The sequence below is a fragment of the Mytilus californianus genome, unplaced genomic scaffold (assembly GCF_021869535.1).
Source record: "Mytilus californianus isolate M0D057914Y unplaced genomic scaffold, xbMytCali1.0.p SCAF_3, whole genome shotgun sequence".
NCBI lineage: Eukaryota > Metazoa > Mollusca > Bivalvia > Mytilida > Mytilidae > Mytilus > Mytilus californianus.
In genome coordinates, this window is record NW_026262679.1 from 66,814,965 (window position 1) to 66,837,428 (window position 22,464).

Genomic DNA, 22,464 nt, shown 5'->3' on the forward strand with positions numbered 1-22,464 from the left:
TACCCGATGCAATGGTAACTACATAATGAATTATTTAATTTTGTGTGAGAATAATTTCTAGTATATGAGGGTCTGGATGAGTTTTATAGAAAACAGAAAAATGCCCTGAAATTAATTAAACTTAAAAGAACAGAGATTTAAAATGGTGCTTAAATATTAGAGAAAGGAAAATTGAAACATCGTTGTGTGTTGACATTTCCCCCTACGTGTAGAACTTCAAACCCTCATTTATAACCGCGACGTCTAAAATTGAAACATCGTTGTGTGTTGACATTTCCCCCTACGTGTAGAAAGAACTTCAAACCCTGATTTATAACCGCGACGTCTAAAATTGAAAAATCGTTGTGTGTTGACATTTCCCCCTACGTGTAGAACTTCAAATACACAGAGTTTCATTGACTTTTGTTACAATCAAAATAAAATATGCATCAATCAACATGCACAGAAAATAATTTATATGTTGCGGTTCTCAACTTTTATTCTCGCTATTTTAAATTTTTAGTTTTCACTAGCAGGGAATTTAAAATATTTAAAGGAGTCACTAATTCCAGAGAAATATTTATTATATGTCTGTTATATTAGTTAATACATAATGTCAGTTTATATATATAAAAATTTCAACCAAATACTGTTTTCATTTATCATGAAGACTTCAGAATAACGTAAATGTTAGTACCTCGCCAGTTGTCATTTTCATCGTGAATGTAAAAAAGTTCAAAACCATTTAATAATTTGAAGACATTCCAAGGATTACTAGGACGAAACACAACCAATACAAGTGCCGTGGTGCACTTTACATGTAGCATGTGTTTATCTCCTAGTTTATCAAGAAACTCTGCTGTTCAATCCGTCCGTCGTTTTGGGATGATTATCTATAATTTGTTGATTCGTGACCCACGACCAAGCGAGTAAATGATCATCACAAAAATTATTTCAAACAAACCTTAATCGTTGCGTTTGTTTTTCTGTTTTGAAAATTATGTACTGGTTTCTTCTGTCCATCGAACAAGGTCATAATTTCTTTTGATATGACCATGGAAGTAATATTTAAATATTACTTCATGATATGACGTTAAATCCAGCCACCTATATTAGAGTGTACGAAGGCTTGGAAATATATTGGGAGATTATAGGCTTTTGCGCTGGCTTTCAGCTACTGCTAGCAAGTCAGGAAACTGACTTGTCAGTGGCTGTCTTGTGTGATATCTTCACGTGTTTTGTTGTTTTTATAACTTTGAGTTGACTATAGATTAGATAGTATCAGTTTAATTAATACACAACTTTCTATAGACTCAGGACAATTTTGAACTTGACAGATCAATCTCCTGTATCCGTATTTTTTTTTTAAATCGCAGCACCCCCCTCCCCCCCCCCCCCAGACCCCCTGCCTGGTAAAAACAGAAGGCAAGCTTCGCCACTGATTACAAGCTCCTGACTTGGGACAGGCGAAGTCTGTTATATGAAGTTTTTACTATAAGTATCACATACACTTAACATTATCAATTATCCATGAAAATGAGGTCAGATGAACTATACCTTATGTTCAATCATTGCATACAGCAAATATTGTTTACATGTTGCTTATAGTTAAGTGTCTGATAAGAAAACTTTACCTTGGTCATTGATCCATGAAATGAAGTTGAGGTCAGGTAAACCCTGTCTGATGGACATGTATACCTTGCAAAGAACCAATATACCAAATACAGTTAGTTATCCTATTACTCATAATAATGGAAATTCAAACAACAAAAAATAAAATGCTCCAGACAACACATCTTGATACGACCGCAAATGTTGAACCCTAAACAAGTATGGTCACAACATTCAAGCTTATTACAGCTCTGTATTTGGATTGTGATTTAAAATTTAACACAGTAAAGGTTTCTGAAACGGAATGAATGTTGTCTATATGAACTTAAAAAAATTTGAAACTGGACATTTACCTGCATTTGCATTATGGTCCAATATCCAAAATCTAAATGCTTGGATAGATTCAGCATATCAAAGAACCCATAGAACATAATTTGGGTTAAACTCAAACTAAGTTTAATTTTGGACCCTTTGGGCCTTAATATGAACCAATTTGAAAACCAGACCCAAAATCAAAATTCTAAATACACAGTTAGATTCAGCATATCAAAGAAACCAAAGAATTCAATTATTGTTGAAATCAAACAAACTTTTATTTTGGACCTAAAAAGACCTCAATGTGGACCAATTCCAAAAAGGACACAAAAATTCAAAATAGGGTACATGGTTAGTTTTGGCATATTAACTAAATAATTTAATTTTTTATGAAATAAAACAAAGTTTAATTTTGGACCCTTTGGACCTCAATGTGGACCAATTTAAAAACAGGGCACAAAAATCCAAAATCGCAATATACAGTTTGATTCAGCATATTAAAGAACCCCACAAATTCAAGACTTTGAATTAAACCCCATTGAAATTGGTTAAAAAATAAGCAATTTATACAAAAGGTATTGTTTTTTGCCCTTTTTTCCTTTAGAATGGAGGTATTTAACCTTGTGCTGCAATTTCATAGAGATCCACACACTTATACACAAGTTATTGTCCTGAAACAAGAGAAATGCTTGTTTTTGGCCAAGGGACAACGACAACAACATAATTTGCAGTTGTATAAAAACTAAAAAATTTCAATCAGTCTATGAACCATGAAAATGATGCCAAGGACAATGGACACATGAAACAGTAGACAGCAACTTTGTTAACATAAAATATTTGTGTATAAGGTATGAAGAATCAAAGTCATCTACCGACAGAATATAAAGCTGTATGCAAATAGTTTCCGCAGTTACTGGATTGTAATCCCTTTGACTTGCATTCGCAGGTGACACAAAAAAATAAGTCAGAAATCAATATTTAACATTGGGAACTAATTTTGAAAAGCATATCATAACTTGTATATCAAATTTTGTGAAAATGTTTCTCAAAATTTGTGATTTTTTTTTTCAAATACCAAGTTTTCTACCACTATTTCCCAAATTTTACATAAAACACAAGGGATCTTCCTTTTATCATGTTCATATTTATTTCCATTTAGCACAATCTTGACTTATTGTATGACAGAATTATTGACAGACAAACAGAGAGACTACTGTATCGGGCTCACGTCAACTACTGGGCCCTAATAATCAACATTTACTGTCACAAAACGATATACAATCAATTTATGACAAAATAACTTGTAAAGAAGAGACAATAACCTCTTTTTGGGCAGCAATAAACTCAGTAAATAGATATGAAAATTTAATTCTTAAATTTGAGAAATAAATTAATGGAACACAACTGCATCTTTTCTACAAAAAAAATAGCATATTTGATCCCAGTGTTACAGTTCACATTTTAAAAAAATCCATCTATATATCTGCAAATAACAATTGCACAATTTCTGACACCTCAAGTTGTATTGTCTAACTTCATGTTACTTCTTTTGTTCATTACTTCACATCTCTCATTACATCTTGGTAGTTTTAAACCTTCAATTCACTGGTTTAAACTTGTTCCTGAAAGAAAAAGCACATATATTATTGTATAAGTAAATGTTGCAGTGTAAAACAAAATAATGCATACATTAATGTGGCATGGAAGAAAATACCAATTCCAGTTTTTATACATTTTGTACATCTCTTGTTGTTATATTTCATAGTATTTTCTGATATTTTAATGTAGCAATCTCTTTATGCTGACTTGTGAATTGTGATGCAAGTTTCGTCATTTGGCAGAGCTAAAATTTCATATTTCATAGTATTTTCTGACTTGTGAATTTGCAAGTTTTATCCACTTCAATGGCAGAGCTTAATGTAAAATAATTCAATATAAAACTTTATTCCAAAATGTTAATAAAATGTTTCGCTGAGCGCAGCCAGATACGACCGCAGAGGTCTAACCCTGAACAGTTGGGGCAAGTTTGGACACAATATTCAAGCTTGATACTGTCTGAATTTGGATTGTGATCACATTTTTGACATAATATAGGTTTCTGACACAAAATAAATGTGGTCAAAGATCTTAAAAATTTGAAATGGGACATTGAATTTACCTAGTATGGTCTGATATCCAAAATCTAACAACATGGTTAGATTCAGCATATAAAAAAACACCAAAAATTTAATTTTAGTTGAAATCAAACAAAGTTTAATTTTAGGCCCTTCAAATCTTAATATGGACTAATTTGAAAACAGGGCCCAAAATAAAAAATCTAAATGCACAATAAGAGTCAGCATATGGTCCGCGGACACAGTTATCGTCCTTCGATTTTCGTTGTCTACAAATATAGTCCCTAATGTGGACAGTGTATAACTTGCAAATTTTTTTCATACACTTTCCAAATTTATTTCTTTATATTTTATGCATGAAATATTAAGTAAGGGGATGAAATTACATGTTAAAAAATTTGGGTGCTGATTCTTTATGTTAAGTAGTGATTTGGTCCAGTTAAAAAGGTCAAAAACAAGTATGTTTGAAGCTGTCAAACTGAATTTTAGAACCCCTTAACATAGAGTTGTCAATATTTTGAGTTAGGGAGCTACCATTTGATTTTTATGGGGGGCTAGGATGAAATCTGAAAAAAAGGCTGCAGAGAGTTTTGAGTCAAAAAAAGGCAGGATGAGCAACTTGGGAAAAAAAAAGGCAGGATGACAATTTATGAAAAAAAAGTCAGGATAAACTAATAAAAAAATAAATGTGGATAGTGTCCACATGTGGACATAGATGATTCCCCTGCTTGCAAATCATATAGTTATAAAGGGAAATAACTGAAGAACGGTGAAAGTGACTCTTCCCAAATTTGAACTTGATCTGAGTTTTGTGGTAATAAGAATTGTGTGTAAGTCTCATAACATTTGGTTGAGGCTAACTTAAGGCTGACTTCATACAGGAACTTCTTAGGAAGAAAGATAAGAAGTTAGCAATATCCTTTAACTCTACGTTCCGCTATATAGAAGATGTTCTCTCACTAAATAATACAAAATTTGGTGACTATGTTGAACGAATCTATCCCATCGAACTAGAGATAAAGGATACTACAGATACAGTTAAGTCTGCCTCATATCTTGACTTACATCTAGAAATTGACAATGAGGGTCGGTTGAAAACAAAACTTTACGACAAAAGAGATGATTTCAGCTTCCCAATTGTGAACTTTCCATTTCTATGTAGCAACATTCCAGCAGCGCCTGCATACGGAGTATATATCTCCCAATTGATACGATATTCCCGGGCTTGTGTTTCCTATCATGATTTCCTTGATAGAGGATTGCTGCTCACAAGGAAGCTATTAAGCCAAGAGTTCCAAATGGTGAAGTTGAAATCATCCCTTCGTAAATTTTACGGACGCCATCACGAGTTGGTTGACCGTTATGGAATAACCGTTTCACAGATGATATCGGATATGTTCCTTATGTCGTAACTACAATACCCTTCCCTTTTCACGAATGTGACTTACCGAATTAGACTATTTACCGGATTTGTAATAACATAAGCAACACGACGGGTGCCACATGTGGAGCAGGATCTGCTTACCCTTCCGGAGCACCTGAGATCACCCCCAGTTTTTGGTGGGGTTCGTGTTGCTTAGTCTTTAGTTTTCTATGTTGTGTCATCTGTACTATTATTTGTCTGTTTGTCTTTTTATTTTTGGCCATGGCGTTGTCAGTTTGTTTTCGATCTATGAGTTTGACTGTCCCTCTGGCATCTTTCGTCCCTCTTTTAAGTAGAGAACAGAAACTAAAAATTCAGCAATTTTTTATATTTGTAAACACGCATAACTCTAGAACGGTTGTGTATAAGTTTTATAACATTTGGTTGAGACAAACTAAAGTTAGAGAACGGAAACGAAAAATTCAGCAATTTTTATGTTTATAAAGGGACATAACTCAAGAATGGTAAAAGTGTCGCCACCAAATTTCGTACCTAATCTGTATTATGTAGTAATAAGCATTGTGTATAAGTTTCATAACATTTGGTTGAGGCAAACTAAAGTTAGAAAACGGAAACAAAAAATTTGTACCTGATCTTAGTTTTGTGGTAATGAATATTGTGTACAGGTTTCATAATGTTTGGTTTGGGCAAACTTAAGTTACAGAATGGAAACTAAAAATTTTGCAATCTTTCGATTTATAAAGGGGCATAACTCAATAATGGTTAAAGTGACACTACCCAAATTCAACTTGATCTATGTTTTATCAGTGGAAGTCAAAATTAAACATTGTATTGTATAAAGCATTGAATGTAGTTGATTCAACTATAATCATGGACAAAGGAAGATAACTCCAATTTTATAAATTATTTGATATTTAGAAGAAAATAAATATTATGCAATTTTTCCATTTGTAAAGGGGCATAAATCTAGAACGGTTAAAGTGGCGCCACTAAAATTCAAATTTGATCTGTGTTTTGAGGTAATAAGCATTTTGTATAAGTTTCATAACATTTGGTTGAGGCAAACTTAAGTTAGAGAACGGAAACTAAATGTTTTGCAATTTTTCCATTTATGAAGGAGCATAACTCTAGAACGGTTAAAGTGACGCCACCAAAATTCAAACTTAATCTGTATTTTGTGGTAATAAGCATTGTGTATAAGTTTCATAACATTTGGTTGAGGCAAACTTAAGTTAGAGAACGGAAACTAAAAATTTTGCAATTTTTCAATTTATAAAGGGCATAACTCTAGAACAGTTAAAGTGACGCCACCAAAATTCAAACTTGATCTGTGTTTTGTGGTAGTCAGCATTGTGTATAAGTTTCATAACATTTGGTTGAGGCAAAATCAAGTTAGAGAACGGAAACCAATTTTGGGACGTACGGACGTACATAAGGTACGTAGACGGACAAGGGTAAAACTTAATGCCCCAACCGCTACGGCGGGGGCATAAAAAGGCAGGACCGAATAGAGTGAAAAATAAAAAGGTAGGACAGAGATTACAATTAAAAAAAAATGCAGGACAAAATTTTTCATCCTAGCCCCCCCATGATAATATGCTTCGCTGAGCGAAGCCTGATATGATCGCAGAGGTCGAACCCTGAACAGTTGGGGCAAATTTGGACACAATATTTAAGCTTGATACTGTCTGAATTTGGATTGTGATCAAATTTTTGACATAATATAGGTTTCTGACACAAATAAATGTGGTCAAAGATCTTATAAATCCATTGCGCAATACTGTGCAATTGAAGATTTCTTCTTGAAACTTTTCAAAAATTCAAAATTTGAAAAATTAAAAAAAAAATATGAATCCCTTAAAAAAATTGGGAAAAAAATCCCCCCCCCCCAACTTTTTGAAACCCCCCTTGGAGCAATAACCCCAAAACTCAATGCCAGCCTTTCCTTTGTAGTATGGAACCTTGTAGTACAATTTCGGAGAGATCCATACACTTGCACACAAGTTAATGTCTGGAAACTAGAATAAAATGCTCTGATGGGCGCAGCTTGATACGACCGCAGAGGTCGAACCCTGAACAGTTGGGGCAAGTATGGACACAACATTCAAGCTTGATACAGCACTGAATTTGGATTGTGATTAAATATTTGACACAGCATAGGTTTCTGACACAGAATGAATGTGGTCTAAGAACTTAAAAAATTTAAAATTTACCTATTCAAACCATATCATTATTATTTGCTTTTATATATAAATCAGAAATAACCAATAAAAATGGAAAATTTTAAAGAAAAAAAAAGGAAAAAAAAATCCCTCCACCTAACTTTTTGAACCCCCTTATGATTCATCACCCCAAAACTCAAACCCAGCTTTCCCTTTGTGATATGGAACCTTGTAGTACAATTTCATAAAGATCCATACACTTACACACAAGTTATTGTCCTGAAACTAGAAAAATGCTTGTTGTTTGCCCCTTTTTGGCCCCTAATTCCTAAAATTTTGAGGCAATTATCCCCAAAATCAATCCCAGCCTTCCCTTTGAGGTATGGTACCTTGCAGTACAATTTCAGAGAGATCCATACACTTACACACAAGTTAATGTCTGGAAACTAGAAAAATGCTTGTTTAAGGCCTCTTTTTGGCCCTTAAATTCCTAAACTGTTGGCCCCCATAACCCCTAAAATGAATCCCAACCTTCTACTTGTGGTATTAAACATTGTGGTACAATTTCAGAGCAATCAAAATACTTATACACAAGTTATTATCCTGAAACTAGAAAAATGCTTGTTTTGGGCCCCTTTTTGGGCCACTAATTCCTAAACGGTTGGGACCATCATCCCTTAAAATCAATCCCAACCTTCCTTTTGTGGTATTGAACCTTCTGGTAAAATTTCATAGAGATCCATTTACTTAAACTAAAGTTATTGTCCGGAAACCAATGTGTCTTCGGACGACGACATCATACCATTATACGATCCCAAAAATTTCTTTTTGCGGTCGTATAAAAATCAAATGGTAGCTCCCTTAGAGCTGGTAGACTTTTCTATAATTTTGATATTATTTGTCCCAATAGTAGTACACTACACTGTAAAAAAAATTTTGAGATAGAGCAGGTGCGATTTTTTAAATTTGACTTTACTATCTGAAAGAAATGCACTACGAAATAACTGTGTTCTCGAACCATATCATACAACCATATAATTCAGTTTTTGATGAAATCAAACAAAGTTTAAATTTGGACCCTTTCTCAATGTAGACCAATTTAAAAATGGGGCCCATTATCCAAAAAAAGTAATACAAGGTTAGAACCCCCAAAAATTAAAGACTTTAAATTAAACCCCTTGAAATTGAGATTTGTATTTATTTTCAATTGAAGATTTCTTGTTATTGCGCAATATTGTGCAATTTAAGATTTCTTGCTATTGTGCAATACTGTGCTATTGCGCAATACTGTGCAATTGAAGATTTCTTGCTATTGCGCAATACTTTGTTGTTGCGCAATACTGTGCAATTGAAGATTTCTTGCTATTGCCCAATACATGTAGAATTGAAGATTTCTTGCTATTGCTCAATTCCGTGCAATCATTTGAAATTTCAAAAATTTTGAAGAAAAAAATTATGAACCCCTCGAATTTTTTGAACCCCTCCACCTTGGAGTAATTACCCCCAGCCTTCCCTTTGTGGTATGGAACCTTTAAGTACAATTTTAGAGAGATCCATACACTTAAAACACAAGTTACTGTCTGGAACGTAGAAAAATACTTGTTTTTTGCCCCTAATTTCTGAATTGTTGGGTCAATTACCCCCAAACTCAATCCCAGCCTTCCCTTTGACTTTGTGATATGGAACCTTGTGGTACAATTTCTGGGAGATCTATACACTAACACACAAGTTATTGTCTTGAAACTACAAAAATGCTTGTTTTTGGCCCCCAATTCCTAAACTGGTACCATAACCCCCAAAATCAATCCCAACTTTCCTTTTGTGGTATTGAACCTTCTGGTAAAAAGTTTTTTAGAGATCCAGTCACTTAAACTAAAGTTATTGTCCGGAAACCAAATGTGTCTTCGGAAGACGCTGACAACGACACCATAGCATTATAGAACGCAAAAAAATTTTTGTGGTCGTATAAAAAGTATTCATTCTTACAAACTTATATGGAAATTGAAAGGTTCTCTAAAGGACCACACTGACTTTTTTTTATTTTATAGTGGACACAAGTAAATTTATTTACAACTTTTATAGAGCTTGGCATATTGTAAAAACACCTGTCCATCTTTGAAGTAATTGGATACTACACATGTAGCATACCCTATGGATGTCTGTTGAAGATTTTTGTCACGAGTTGCTGTCTCGTTGACATATACCCACATCTCTTTTTATTCATATGAAAAATTTTATTACATGTAGTAAGTGTAACTGAACCTCAAAATTTTCAAAACATGATTACATGTAACATACATGTTTTTTTGTTTATAAATATAATAAATCTATTATGAAAATTTTACTTTATATATATACATGATCTATAAATAAGTCTAAATTGAAAACAACGTTCAAACCTATGATTGCTTAATATATATATATAATGAAATGAGTGTTCTTAAATCACTGATTCAAGTAACATTTTGTCCAGAAATGTTGGAAGTAACAGTTGTCTTTCTTTAATAATCACCTATATTAAATGTAGTATAAATAAATCACTAGACTAAGTGATTCAATTTTATTGTAGCTTTAAATATATAATACTAATAATCCAGGGACTAATTTTGTTGCTAAAATTATCAGAACCAACATCTGTGTTCATACACAAGATGACTGGTTATGTCAGGTGATGACCCTGTACTGAATCTGGGATAATGACATGAAAATCACTTGTTTAAGTGGCATACCTCTAGTCTATTTTCTTCCAAAAAATCACTTCTTTAAGTACGTTATTTGTATTATTATTTTGATTACCACCACTATTGACTAATTTCAACACCCCAAAACAGTAAAATTTTATTACAATTATAATCTGTATTATAAAACCTTAAATTTTACAGGAAAAATACTCCCACTACTGGGAAAAATCTGTTAAGAATTTAATAATTTTTTATGTAAAGCCTTCATTATAACATTTTTTCAACAAATATAGAATTTACAGCTGAATGATTTCAATACATTTGTAATTCCCCCCGACTGTATATATATTATAGACTTTATAGTAACAATGTTGCATTTTTTTATGATTAAACTAATCATGTTAATGAACCATTGGCTGTAGTCCAAATATAAAATTTAATAAGATAATCCCATTAACTAAGATACAAATATACATGTACATAAATTTTGAAAATTACTATCAAAAGTGTAAACACATATATATATTAATACCCCATTTAGTTTTATTCAAAATTACCTCAGGAAATAGTTTCTTGTGTTTCCTCTCATTATCAGGTATAGATCTAGCTGGAATGTCAGACCTTTTTAATAGGACAATCCCTCATACAAAGGAGAACCAGTCCTACTTTTCTAGTGGGGAACCTTGGACCTCTCACGTCAAATATTGGTAGACCACTTCTGAAAGACAATTCAACAATAAATATTGATTTCAAAAATTGAGATAACACTTATTCAAAGCGAGGTCACTAAATAGTTCTTTAATCCAAACAGATTTTAGATCTAAAGGAAGTTAAATACATGGAATATTAACAGTAACAATTTTTAGACCTGCTAACTTTCAAATTCATGGGGGATTTCCCCATGAGATTTTTTTACCAGAATTTTGATAATCTATCATATAAACCATGATAAACAGACATTCAAATGAGTTAAAAGGATATTTAAGCACAAACATACTCATTCAAACAATATTTTACTAGTAGATTAAAAACAATTATGACAATATACAATGTAAGAGGCGCATTGGCCAATTAGGTCATAGATCTTTCACTTAAAATCCACTAGGGAGATTTTGAAAAGTTGGCAGGTATGAATTTTACTGAAACATACACGTACAAGTCTGTAAATTTATGCTTATTTCCACAATGTCCCTTCAGAAAAATTATTTAATATTCTGCACTTTGACCTGATTACTGTGATATCCAGTGCCAAGTGTTTCATAAATATTCAGTATTAAACAAACTTCAAATAAATCTTGTTAGACCTTATGGGTTTGCTCATTGTTGAAGGCTGTCACCTACATCTACATCTGCTGTGCAGTGATCTATAGTTGTTAATTTCTGTGTCATTTGGTTTCTTGTGGAGATTTGTCTCATTGGCAATCATACCACATCTTCTGTTGTTTTACAAAAATAAAAAGGCCAGAAATTTAACTGGCACAGGGAAATGTTTACATGTTTGATAGGCTTAAGGGGTTCAGATTTTGCCTTACAAAATTCTGTGCCTTAAGCCAATAGTCTGGTAAAAATTGATAAAAATTTAGTTAAATTATTTTTAGGGTCTTATGAAGGAAAAATGTTGAAATTTCTGGCACAGACTGCAATGGGCACACAGACATGACAGACAGCCTGAGAACCCTAAATACAATTGTTCAATGTGTATTTTAACTTGCAGCAATATTTTTTTCCAAACACATGGCATTTATCGTCCCAACTTCCACTTTATGTAGCTGTGCATGCCTCTTTCTATTGTCAAGAATTTCAATAACGGCCGGGTACCAGTCTAATGTCATTTAGGACATACATTTATTAGCGCTAAAAGACGTGAGACGTTCTGGCGTTCAACAATAGACACGTTTTGGCGAATAACAATAGGAATCATTCACGACTTTTCACGCGTGGCGGCGCTGCGGTTCCATAAGTGGTTACTTGAACGCTTCAATCACGTAAAACGCTTGCATCTGTATTTACAACGTAAACAATGGCATCCGATGATTACATCACCTGGTCTGTTCCAGAACTAACGTTACATGGAGCTGTCACAAGAGACAGAACTATAGATCTTATAGAAAGGTAAACGATGTATTTAAAAAAATATTGAGATTTCTTCTATTATATAAAGCGGAAACGCCGCTACAGTACATGGCCAAAAAGATTTCGGTACCTACATTTTTGGGCTATATATTTCATATAAAAACACGTTTATTGGAGGCATTTATGGTTGTATTTTTACAAATAATGTGTTGAAAAACGCTGAATTGTATATAAAGAGTATTTGATTGTTTTGTCATAGCTCTGTCATCAGTTGTTTTTATTTTCTCCTGATGTGAACACATGTACTATTTTTTACAATTCAATTTGGTTGAAATATAAATATATAGCAAGATTGTTTATAATAGACAATAATATTTATGTTTATCTCAGAAGAAAATGAAAATAAACAAATAATTATTCTGCTGTTGGTACCAAGTTGCATAAAATCAAATCAGAAATGTCCCCTAAATAATCTTTTGAAATGCAATTTTATATGAAATATTTAGTGAAATACCAAGTGACAAATACATGTACCCCAAGTTAGAAAAAAAACAACAACAAAAAACCCACTGAACTTATAAATAGTCATGAATGTATAATTAAACTTTCTAGGATACATTTAAATGATTTTGTATAATAATAATTAAAAATAGGGGTTCTATACAGATATTATCTGTCGGCCATGAAATGTGATATAAACCATGCAGACTGGGCAAGGGAAAATTAAATTTAACTTGTTATACACTGGGACTATTATACTAATAGTATTATAGTCCCAGTTATATATAAACAATTTATTACTTTTGAAAATGGGACAATTACACAAGGAAAGTATTAAATCCTCCCAATACCACTTTTAAACAAGACATGATTCTACATTTTTAAGCTTTAAATCTTTTAATATGTCTCAGCTTCATCAACTTAAAAAAAAGACACTGTAAAAAAAATATAAAGGCCCTTCTCTGCAAACTTTTTACATATAACATGATGGGGCCATTTTTGGAAATTTTAAAGAAATATACATCTATAATGAAGTTTTATTTGTAATTCAAGTTCAAACAAGGAATTATTTAAATATGGAATAATTTCAAATTCTTCAAAATTGATTAGAAAATAATTATGAAAACTAACCCAACTAAATATTTTTTAAACTTAGAAATGTGGTCCCTATAGTTCTACGTCCTTTTTTGAGTCCTATCTGTTCTTGGCAGATAATCTGATATGATTCTAAATAGTTTTCTAAACTATTATTCTCTAGAAAAAAATGTTCCTAAACTAGTAAAAAGGGTTATACCTCTATGGTTTGAAGGGCTATTAAAACATCTTCCTTTGAATATGGGTTAAATAAATTTTCTCTCCAATAAGAACTTCTTGCTAGAGAGAAAATTTTATTAATTTTTAAGAAAAAAGTAGTGTTTCATAATTTTATATACATATCATGCCCAACATTCAGCATACAAGAATTTTTCAAAATTTTATTAGTTATACCATTAAATCCACTTGATATCTTGTTTTTCAAATATTTCATGGCAAGCAGAAACCTCCTTTGTAATCCTAACATTTTAATCTATGTAATAGTACTTTAAAAAATCTTTACCTACATGTTTTAAAAAAATTCAAACCATTCCTTAGCTTGTTTAATTAAACTTTGGCTGGAACATGCATTAAATATTTGTCACTGGACATTAAGATTCCAACAATCCATCAATATATTTGAACTTGAATCATTGATTTCTTTCCTTTTTGTCTTGCCTTGACAGAGTCCAAAAGCAAGACATAGCATATATTAGGTATGCTGTTTTCAGCGTCATCAACAATGTATTAGTTAGTAAAGTAATATAAAATAGTGAAATATTGCAGACATTTTCTACTGATAGATAACATTTTCTACTGATAGATATTTGTAACCATGAAAGACAATATATTCATTATACAGTTTTCATGATTAATCGCACAGGCACTTGTCTCAGAAAAAAATTTCCTATATACCTCAATATATAACACGTGTTATATTAAGGCATATAGGAAATTTTTTCTGAGACAAGTGCCTGTGATTAATCGCTAGCCCTTCAGGCCAGGCCAGATACATTTTTTGTAAGTATAGATAATTGTTAATGTGTCAATCCTAGTCAGGAGCCTTTAATCTAGTAGTTATAGTTGGTTAATTTCTGATATATATACATATATATTTGTTTTTTTATTGTCTTATTTTATAATTTAAAATCAAGCCATTAGTTTTCTTGTTTGAATTTTCTTTCATTTTTATACGACCGCAAAAAAATTTTGTGGTCGTATATTGGTATGACGTTGGCGTCGTCGTCGTTCGGCGTCGTCGTCCGAATACATATTGGTTTTCGCACTCTAACTTTAGTTTAAGTGAATGGATCTTTTTGAAATTTGACCATAAGGTTAAATACCACAAAAGGAAGGTTGGGATTGATTTTGGGGGTTATGGTACCAACAGTTAAGGAATGAGGGGCCAAAAAGGGGCCAAAAATGAGCATTTTCTAGTTTCCAGACAATAACTGTGGAACGGTGTATGGATCTCTCTGAAATTATACTACAAGTTTCCATACCACAAAGGGATGGTTAGGATTTGCTTTAGGGGGTTATGGCTCAAACCGTTTAGGAATTAGGGGCAAAAAAGGGGGAAAAACAAGGTTGTCCTGGTTAATGGACAAATACTTTAGTACAAAACATAATTTAAAGCAGTGTAAGGGAGATAAATCAAATACATCATTGAAATTATCTCCCTTACACTGCTTTTAAATTATGTATAAAGTAATGGTTAATGAACAATAAAGATAATCTAAAACAGTGTAAGGGAGGTAATCCAAATACAACGTTTTGGTTACTTCCCTTACACTGCTTTTAATTTATGTTTAAAGAAATGCATATTTATAAAGGAAGACCAGTAAAAATATCTGCAAATGTTTTCATCTTTTTTTTTTACAAAAAAATCCATATGAAAGATTTGACACTATATTTTTATTAATTCTATTATAAAATAGATTAAGTTAGCACTATGGTAAATTTAAATGGGTAATTATGGTTGCCAACTCCATTGGAAATTTGAATTGAGATTATGACCATATCTTGAGGGAAAGAATTTTTTGGGGAAAAAGGGTGGGGGGATAAAAAGAAATTGTGGGGGGCCAATTTTTTCTCATTTCAGATTTCAGAAATTAAAAAGAATTATTCTTCAAATATTATTTTTTTTCAAATTTCAAATATTGAAAAATTTCAAGAAGTAATCTTTAATTGCACAGTATGGCGCATTAGTTTTGTAAAATCTTTGATCACATTTATTTATTTGTTATGCCGAATCTAACAGTGTATTTAGATTTTTATACGACCGCAAAAAAATTTTTGTGGTCGTATATTGGTATGACGTTGGCGTCGTCGTCGTTGTCGTCGTCGTCGTCGTCGTCCGGCGTCGTCCGGCGTCGTCCGAAGACACATTGGTTTTCGCACTCTAACTTTAGTTTAAGTGAATGGATCTTTATGAAATTTTACCACAAGGTTCAATACCACAAAAGGAAGGTTGGGATTGATTTTGGGGGTTATGGTAATAACAGTAAAGGAATTAGGGGCCAAAAAGGGGCCAAAAATAAGCATTTTTGTAACTTCCAGACATAACTTGTGTGTTAGTGTATGGATCTCTCTGACATTGTACCACAAGGTTCCATATCACTAAAGGAATGCTGGGATTGATTTTGGGGGTAATTGCCTCCAAATTTTAGGAATTAGGGGCCAAAAAAGGGGCAAAAAACAAGCATTTTTCTAGTTTCATGACAATAACTTGTGTGTAAGTGTATGGATCTTTCTGAAATTGTACTACAAGGTTCCATATCACAAAGGGAAAGCTGGGTTTGAGTTTGGGGGTGATGAATCATAATGGGGGTTCAAAAAATTTGGGGGGGGGGATTTATTTTTTTTTCCTTTTTTTTCTTTTTTTCCTTTTTTGTTTCTTTTAAAATTTTCCATTTTAAGTTGGTTATTTCTGATTTATATTTAAAATCAAATAATAATGATATGGTAGGAGATACACACCAAACAGGATGTGTAAATTATTATATAATAAGTATTGTGCAATAGCAAGAAATTTTCAATTGCACAGTATTGCACAATAGCAAGAAATCTTCAATTGCACAGTATTGCGCAATAGCAAGAAATCTTCAATTGCACAGTATTGCGCAATAGCAAGAAATATCCAATAGCACAATATTGCGCAATAGCAAGAAATTGTCAATTGTACAGTATTGCGCAATAGCAAGAAATATTTAATAGCACAGGATTGTGCAAAAGAAGATACTTCCTATAAATTGCTTATTTCTTGACCAATTTCAATGGGGTTTTATTCTTGATTTCATGGGGTTCTTTAATATGCTGAATCTAACCGTGTATTTAGTTTTTGGATTTTGGGCCCCGTTTTTAAATTGGTCCACATTGAGGTCCAAAGGGTCCAAAATTAAACTTTGTTTGATTTCATCAAAAATTGAATTATTGGGGTTCTTTGATATGCCGAATCTAACTGTGTATTTAGAATCTTAAATTTTGGTTCCGTTTTCAAATTGGTCTACATTAAGGTCCAAAGGGTCCAAAATTAAACTTAGTTTGATCTTAACAAAAATTGAATTCTTAGGGTTCTTTGATATGCTGAATCTAAACATGTATTTAGATTTTTGATTATGGGCCCAGTTTTCAAGTTGGTCCAAATCGGGGTCCAAAATTAAACTTTGTTTGATTTCAACAAAAATTGAATATATGGGGTTCTTTGATATGCTGAATCTAACCATGTATTTAGATTTTTGATTTTTGGGCCCCGTTATCAACTTTGTCCACATTGAGGTCAAAAGGGTCCAAAATTAAACTTTGTTTGATTTCATCAAAAATTGAATTATTGGGGTTCTTTGATATGCCGAATCTAACCGTGTATTTAGATTCTTAATTTTTGGTTCCGTTTTCAAATTGGTCTACATTAAGGTCCAAAGGGTCCAAAATTAAACTTAGTTTGATTTTAACAAAAATTGAATTCTTAGGGTTCTTTGATATGCTGAATCTAAACATGTATTTAGATTTTTGATTATGGGCCCAGTTTTCAAGTTGGTCCAAATCGGGGTCCAAAATTAAACTTTGTTTGATTTCAACAAAAATTGAATATATGGGGTTCTTTGATATGCTGAATCTAACCATGTATTTAGATTTTTGATTTTTGGGCCCCGTTATCAACTTTGTCCACATTGAGGTCAAAAGGGTCCAAAATTAAACTTTGTTTGATTTCATCAAAAATTGAATTCTTGGGGTTCTTTGATATGCTGAATCTAACCATGTATTTAGATTTTGGATATTGGACCTTAATAGGTGAATGTCCAATTTAAAATTTTTAAGTTCTTAGACCACATTCAATCTGTGTTAGAAACCTATGCTGTGTCAAATATTTAATCACAATCCAAATCCAAAGCTGTATCAAGCTTGAATGTTGTGTCCATACTTGCCCCAACTGTTCAGGGTTCGACCTCTGCGGTCGTATCAAGCTGCGCCCTGCGGAGCATTTTATTAATTTTGGGTCCAGTTTTCAAATTGGTCTACATTAATGTCCAAAGGGTCCAAAATTAAACTTTGTTAGATTTTAGCAAAAATTGAATATATGAGGTTCTTTGATATGCTGAATCTAAACATGTATTTAGATTTTTGATTTTTGGCCCAGTTTTCAAGTTGGTCCAAATTGGGGTCCAAAATTAAACTTTGTTTGATTTCAACAAAAAATGAATATATGGGGTTCTTTGATATCCTGAATCTAACCATGTATTTAGATTTTTTATTTGTGGACCCCGTTATCTAATTGGTTCATATTGAGGTCAAAAGGGTCCAAAATTAAACTTTGTTTGATTTCATCTAAAATTGAATTATTGGGGTTCTTTGATATTCCAAATCTAACCGTGTATTTAGGTTTTTAATTTTGGGTCCTGTTTTTTAAATTGGTCTACATTGAGGTCCAAAGGGTCCAAAATTAAACTAAGTTTGATTTTGACAAAAATTGAATTCTTGGGGTTCTTTGATTTGCTGAATCTAAACATGTGTTTAGATTTTTGATTATGGGCCCAGTTTTCAAGTTGGTCCAAGATAGGGTCCAGTATTTAAACTTTGTTTGATTTCAACAAAAATTGAATATATGGGGTTCTTTGATATGCTGAATCTAAACATGTATTTAGATTTTTGATTATGGGCCCAGTTTTCAAGTTGGTCCAAATTGGGGTCCAAAATTAAACTTTGTTTGATTTCAACAAAAATTGAATATATGAGGTTCTTTGATATGCTGAATCTAACCATGTATTTAGATTTTTTATTTGTAGGCCCCGCTATCAAATTGGTTGATATTGAGGTCAAAAGGGTCCAAAATTAAACTTTGTTTTATTTCATCGAAAATTGAATTATTGGGGTTCTTTGATATGCCAAATCTAACCGTGTTTTTAGATTTTTAATTTGGGTCCCGTTTTTAAATTGGTCTTCATTGAGGTCCTAAATTAAACTTAGTTTGATTTTAACAAAAATTGAATTCTTAGGGTTCTTTGATATGCTGAATCTAAACATGTGTTTAGATTTTTGATTATGGGACCAGTTTTCAAGTTGGTCCAAGTTGGGGTCCAAAATTAAACTTTTTTTGATTTCAACAAAAATTGAATATATGGGGTTCTTTGATATGCTGAATCTAACCATGAATTTAGATTTTTTATTTGTGGGCCCCGCTATCAAATTGGTTCATATTGAGGTCAAAAGGGTCCAAAATTAAACTTTGTTTGATTTCATCAAAAATTGAATTATTGGGGTTCTTTGATATTCCAAATCTAACCGTGTATTTAGATTTTTAATTTTAAGTCCCGTTTTTTAAATTGGTCTACATTAAGGTCCAAAGGGTCCAAAATTAAACTTAGTTTGATTTTAGCAAAAATTGAATTCTTGGGGTTCTTTGATATGCTGAATCTAAACATGTGTTTAGATTTTTGATTATGGGCCCAGTTTTCAAGTTTGTCCAAGTTGGGGTCCAAAATTAAACTTTGTTTGATTTTAACAAAAATTGAATATATGGGGTTCTTTGATATGCTGAATCTAACCATGTATTTTGATTTTGGACATTGGACCATAATAGGTAAATTAAAAAAATTCAAGTTCTTAGACCACATTCTTTCTGTGTCAGAAACCTATGCTGTGTCAAATATTTAATAACAATCCAAATTCAGAGCTGTATCAAGCTTGAATGTTGTGTCCATACTTGCCCCAACTGTTCAGGGTTCGACCTCTGCGGTCGTATCAAGCTGCGCCCCAGCGAAGCATTTTATTGAATGTTGTGACCTTTGTAGCTGACTTGTACAATGTGATTTTTTCTTGACTGTATTTTATTTGATATTTTGTCTTTTTTTTTATCTTTTGTAGAATCAATTAGAGGAGCCAAAATGTATAAGCTTAGGTTCAAAACATTCTGGAGGAGCAGATTGTGTGAAGGTATTTATCCTTTTATAGCCTCAATCTATATCACAAAAATGTATTTGTGTTAAGACCAAGTAAAGGTTACAGGACCTAATCTCAGTTGGGAAAATGGTACTGTACAGTTTTATTTTAGTACTGGTGAACTCTACCGTTACAGACTCGTATGATAATAATACACCTGAAACTCCACAGATGTACGTGCATATCTAATAGCTATGAATATTCCTTCCGAATCCAGCCACACTGATTAGATGTCGCTTTTCAATATAAATTTTTATGAAACCAGACTGGATTAAAATAAAATTTTCTTGTGTAATTTGGTGAAATTTATATTATCTCCACTAGTTTACTCACTAAACAACAGGACTAATTTGTTAACATTTTCTTTACAGAAGCCAGCAGAAGTCAAGAGAAATAAAAAGAATGGAACAAAAGAAAAAATGAAAAAGAACAGTGAATTAAATAAAATTTTTGCATTTCTTATTGTTGTTATCTTGTGTATTGTTGACCAAGACAGCAAAAAAAACCATCGAAAAGCTGTTCAGACAGAAAATGACAGATGCTACACATGATCAAACAAAAGATAAAAAAACACTTCTAAGAAAAAAATTTGTTCAATGCTGGACCAAATGAAATGCATGAGGATATTTATAATCTGAAAAAATTAATACCTCTATGCAAGTGAAACAAATTATGTGGTATGGGCTTTGCTCATTGTTGTAGGCTGTACGGTGACCTATAGTTGTAATTATTTCTGTGTCATTTGGTCTCTTGTGGAGAGTTGTCTCATTGGCAATCATACCACATCTTCTTTTTCATATGTGTTCAGTGCAAAATACAAAAAAATGGACTATTCAATAAAATTGATATCTAAGACAGGAAATATTGGGGTTTGTCAATGAGACATCAACCCGACAAAAATAGCCAAAATATATGTAGATTAAGCCGGCATCAACAGCATGCAGACAAATGTAAAAGGAGATGTGGGGTAAAGATCAGTATGACGGCAGTTGTTTTCTCAAATGTTGATCCAGGATTTTGAATCTAAATAAAGTGATCCCCCCCAATCCACTCTGAAGTAACTGTATTAAAACAAAGTCAATGTAGGACTTTCTTTGAGATATTATTGTGTCTGGGAGAGACAATTGATGCCCCCGTAGATGCAAAGTGTTATTTTAAAATAACTATAACATTTAACCGCTTATACCCCAAAAATGACAAAGTTCAACTACATTGTATCTCACAAAAGAGCAAATATTAATAAAAATCAAAACCCTGACCACATGCACATCTTCAATATATGTACAAACAGACAGCAAAGTGAAAACTTCCTAGGATTCTAACTGTAGGAGGAGTTATGCTGAATAACTATATACCCATAATGGGACGGACGGACAGACAGACAGAAGGACAGACCGGGGTAAAATAATATGCCCCCTCCCCCCAACTTTCAGTTGCGGGGGCATAGAAAGGGGTCATCATACCCCAAACTAGACAAAGTTTTGAGAGTAATAAAAAAATCTGGATTAACCATAAATGTAGCTCCATAAGGGCCATAAAGGCACCCCACTCCTAAATCTGTCTCTGATATTAAACATTGTTTATGCGTACTGTTGTACGTTTGTTTTTTCTACATTGGCTAGAGGTATGGGGGGAGGGGGGAGATCTCAAAAAACATGTTTAACTCCGCCGCATTTTTGCGCCTGTCCCAAGTCAGGAGCCTCTGGCCTTTGTTAGTCTTGTATCCTTTTTAATTTTAGTTTCTTGTGTAAAATTTGGAGTTTAGTATGACGTCCATTATCACTGAACTAATATACATATTTGTTTAGGGGCCAGCTAAAGGACGCCTCCGGGTGCGGGAGTTTCTCGCTGCATTGAAGACCCATTGGTGGCCTTCGGCTGTTGTCTGCTCTATGGTCGGGTTGTTGTCTCTTTGACACATTCCCCATTTCCATTCTCAATTATATTCTGAATATTTTATAAAAGGACTTGAAAGATTATGTTAGAAAACATTTTTATAATGATATTTCGTATAACATTTAAATGATTTTTTTTAACGATTTTTTGAGAATATGAAGATGATTAAAACATTTTGTTAAAAAATATTTTTTGAACTTTTTCAAAACATTTTATCCTGCAGAAATGAATTTTTATATGTTTTTAAAATGTTTCAGGGATATTTGATTAACAAACACATTCAAATCCTTTATAAGACATTTTACAAACATTGTCATCAAAATTCAGTAACATTTTAATGATGTTTGAAAAGTATCATGAAAATGTTTTGAAAATATTTTTAACGCCATACATTTTTGCATGAGTTTGATATTTTTCTACAATATTTTTTCAACATTTTCTATTTTTTTTTGGTGCTAACTGGGAAAGCAGTGGTGAAACAGCACCACATTAGAACAAATAATAAAATCAATTGCATGTAAATCCATTTCATCTTTTATGCATATTTATTTACAATGTATTTTTATGAGATTAGAAAGAACACAGCAAACATAGATAATTCTGGAACCAAGTTGAATTAGAAGTTTCCACGTGGAATTACATGTTTCAGATTTTTTATTCCCCTGCCACAGCGAAGGAGGGGCATTAAGTTTTACCCTTGTGTAACTTTTAGACAATACAAGGACTCTTTTAATGTGAAT

General features: G+C 32.5%; 1 protein-coding gene and 2 long non-coding RNA genes across 3 annotated transcripts in view; 1 reads left to right on the forward strand and 2 right to left on the reverse strand.

Moving 5' to 3' along the window:
• Positions 1-3,257: 3,257 nt before the first annotated feature.
• On the reverse strand, positions 3,258-10,975 carry LOC127733220 (uncharacterized). The gene is made up of 2 exons (XR_007996921.1): positions 10,804-10,975; positions 3,258-3,527 (listed from the first exon to the last, which is right to left on the reverse strand). It is a non-coding gene; the product is annotated as an uncharacterized LOC127733220 (long non-coding RNA).
• A 1,184-nt stretch (positions 10,976-12,159) lies between these two features.
• On the forward strand, positions 12,160-20,265 carry LOC127733202 (uncharacterized). Its single transcript, XR_007996902.1, has 3 exons — positions 12,160-12,358; positions 19,754-19,822; positions 20,200-20,265. It is a non-coding gene; the product is annotated as an uncharacterized LOC127733202 (long non-coding RNA).
• The window catches only part of LOC127733162 (uncharacterized), a 593,316-nt gene continuing 588,565 nt past the window's right edge, over positions 17,714-22,464 (reverse strand). The window contains exon 2 of the transcript XR_007996812.1: positions 17,714-17,742. The gene's annotated coding sequence lies outside the window, so the exon portion shown is untranslated. The remainder of the gene's footprint in view (positions 17,743-22,464) is intronic.